Source organism: Sapajus apella, unplaced genomic scaffold, assembly GCF_009761245.1.
Source record: "Sapajus apella isolate SASKATOON/1434 unplaced genomic scaffold, GSC_monkey_1.0 scaffold3, whole genome shotgun sequence".
Taxonomy (NCBI): Eukaryota; Metazoa; Chordata; class Mammalia; order Primates; family Cebidae; genus Sapajus; species Sapajus apella.
Genome location: NW_022436943.1, coordinates 3156232 through 3159653, shown reverse-complemented (window position 1 = coordinate 3159653; position 3422 = coordinate 3156232). Strand labels below are relative to the sequence as shown.

Below are 3422 nucleotides of genomic sequence, written 5' to 3'. Positions count from 1 at the left end.
AAAAATGTTAAAACTTTGATATTTTCATTCGGTTTATGTAAAATTGACAAACAGAGAAAGAGCTCACATTTTGAGAAAAATGTGTCTTCTCATTGAAGAACACAAAACCCACCTCCCACTTCCACGTTTCCCTCTAAGACCCTTCAGTAAAGAACCGATCTATGGAAAACGGGCAGTTTTATCTGAGAAATGTTCGCCTACTGAAAATGACTCCCGGTATTTTTGATAGGGTAATGAGTTCTCTCAGTAGGGACCTCCTGTAATGTATAAAACACCATGTTTTAAACGTGAACGTTAAAAATAACAACGCTGTATATGCCTAACTTCGTGAGTTAAATCGCTCACTCTTTCCACCAGGTGCTCCAGCTGGGGAATTAGGAGGGATAAGGCAGCTGAGGCTCATTTGGCTCCGCTGCTCCGAAGGCGCCCCGGCGCCTTCCAAGGCCCTGTCCCAGGGGGAAAGCCGGGCCTAGGGAACCCTCCCACCCCGGGGGGAGCCCCGCTACCTGTGCGGCTTGTCCCGGGCGTGCAGGTCTCCGCTCCTACGCGCCAGGCAGCTCCACCTCCGCGGCGTCGCCCCTCTGTGAATCTTCTGTGGTTCCGCCTCCCGGATTCGGAGACCGGAAGCGGTGTAGACCGGGTCTAGGGAGCCCAGGACCTGAGGTTCTGCTCTGCCTTGGCCCCTGGCTCCCAAAGCCGAGGAACTTCTTCAAGGTGGTGACTTCTCAGATCCCCAACAACCAGCTCCTGAGCTGCGGCTCCTCCCACCCCCACCCAGCGCCAACCACCAATCTGCGATCCCATATCTGCTTTCTAGCCCAGAGCCTTCAGCAGCAACACTCACAGCCTCCGACCTCTCAGACCGAGCAAGTCCCGCAAAGCCGTTAGGCGTGCGCCTGCGCAACGGTGGCCGCCCGGCTCCCGGAAGCCGCTGCCACGCACGCGCAGGCAGGTCGGCAGTCGCTGGGCTCTGAGTTCTCCTGGGCTCGCCCGGGCTGCTGAAAGACCACAGATGCAGGATCGCAGGCGCGCATTTCATAAACATGAGTTCCTAATGGAATATTACCAATCCTTACATATATCTCATGTAATGGAGGAGGAGGAGGCCGGTCTGACCCTGTGGCAGCCCCACTCCTCCACAAAGGGAGATCAGGTCTGGCGTGGGCACTCCGTGGCACTGGAGTGGCTTTGCTGATGGCCTGGCTTCAGCGCTGAGACTCTGGCCCTGGGGTCTGCCTGGCGGGTGTCAGGGAGCGGGAGATGCGTGAAAAGTCAGGGCTTGCTCCTTCCCCCACCGGCCCCCACTGCTGCCCATGCCTGATGCGCAGTTTGCAGGTGCAGCTCTGGTACTGGTGTGGGATGGTGGCGCTTCCCTTGGGTGGCGTCAGGGTCGCCGAGTGCACAGCCCATCTGGCCTGAGGGTCTGCTCCTCTTGGACATCTCTCCGGATCCTGGGCTCCTGAGCTGGGCACTCTGCGTCCACACCGATGAGACTAAGCCGCTGCTCCTGGAAGTTTCCTAGAAGTATGATATTATTAAAAAGTAAATTACTTTTTAAAACGACCGTATCAATACTATTCCAGAAAAGCAGAGACATCATCAAAATCCACTACAGAGGCTATGCTTCATTTAAAGCTGTGAACCCTTATAAAAGCCTCAATGTCAACAGACCCACTTAGTAGATATTATTATATTTATTAGTATTAGAGGACACTGTGTGGATACATTGGTGTTACAACATGGTGTGGATATTAGTGTTATGGCATGATGTACATATTATATTGGTGTTGGAGAACAGTGCAGATATTACATGAGCATTAGGGCACAGTGTGGATATTAGATTAGCATTAGAGTACGGTGTGGATATTATATTGGTGTTGGGGCGCGGTATGGATATCATAAGTAATGTTAGGGCACGGTGTGATTATTATAGTAGAGGCCACTGTGAGAATACATCTTAGCGGCCACTGTGTCTGGGACGTTCAAAATGATATCAGGGTGCAGTCGTAACAATGAGATTTGGGGATTTCATTTTTCTAGATGAATTTCTCCCTTTGCTGAGTACTCTAAAGACTCTCTTGTCTGCACTCAGGGCCGTGGAAAGGGACCTTTTTTCTCACCAATGAACAACACTTAGTTGACACGACCCTCGTGCCCTGAGGAAGTCGAAGCTCCTGGCAGCTTCTGGCACCTCAGAGGGAAGTTGGTCAGAGGTGGGTTCGCGCGCCCTCTGGTGGCGCCAGAGCTCAGCACAGACGCTGTTACTCAGTTTCTCAGCAGACGTGCACCCCCGCCTGGCTGCCCTGAAATACCTATAAAATTCGATATTCAATTTATTCAATGTAATAATTTTGGAAATTCAAACCAAAATGAAGCCCACCGCAGCCATATCCTTCCCAAAAATGGTGATGGAAGACTTTGGAAGCCATGTAGAATGAAATGAATATATACACAAAATAAGAAAAACAAAAATCTACTCAAAATAGTCCAGAGACTGTAATTTGAAATGCAAAACTATAAAAAATCTAAAAGAAAAATCTATGTGACATTGGGTTTGGTGTTGAGTTTTAACACACAACATCAAATGCCAATTCATGAAAATATTGATAACACAGACTTTATAAAACTAAGTATTCTACTGTGAAACAATGTATTCGGCATCACACAACATACCCATGTAACAAAACTGCACATGCATCTCTTCAATCAAAATAAAATTTTAGAAAAACTGTATTCAGAGAACAAAAAGACAAGACAGACATGAGAAGATATTTACAAAATACATACATGATTTAAAAACTGGGTAAATATCTGAACAGATACCCAACCAAAGCAAATATACCAATAGTAGGCTGGGCATGGTGGCTCATGCCTGTCATCCCAGAACTTTGGAAGGCTGAGATGGGTAAATCATCTGAGGTCAGGAGTTCCAGACCAGCCTGGCCAACGTGGCAAAAACCCGTCTCTACTAAAAATAAAAAAAAAAATTAGCCAAGTGTGCTGGTGGGCGCCTATAATCCCAGCTACTTGGGAGGCTGAAGCAGGAGAATCACTTAAACATGGTAGACGGAAGTTGCATTGAGCCCAGATCATGTCATTGCACTCCAACCTGGGTAACAGAGCAAGACTCCATTTCAAAAAAAAAAAAAAAAGATGTTAATAACATATCTGATACATGTTGATATGTTAATACGAGAGGAGACTAGGTTGGGTCTACATAGGAAACCTGCATTTTCTTCCCAATTTCAGTATGAATCTAAAGCTAACTTAAAATAAAATATTTTAAAATTGTAATTTTTTCAAATATCTGCTTATTTGTACTAATAATAAATAGTACTTGACACTAACTACTCTTAAGAGCATTCATGATGCTGCAAAGTAAATTATGGAAACTAATATATAATTTCAATGAAATGCCTCTT

The 3422-nt window shown here is 46.5% G+C and overlaps 1 long non-coding RNA gene across 1 annotated transcript; it reads left to right on the top strand.

Annotated features, from left to right (window-relative positions):
* The first annotated feature begins 2008 nt into the window (after positions 1–2008).
* Positions 2009–3154, top strand: LOC116530383. Its single transcript, XR_004259963.1, has 2 exons — positions 2009–2640; positions 2724–3154. It is a non-coding gene; the product is annotated as an uncharacterized LOC116530383 (long non-coding RNA).
* The last annotated feature ends 268 nt before the right edge of the window (positions 3155–3422 follow it).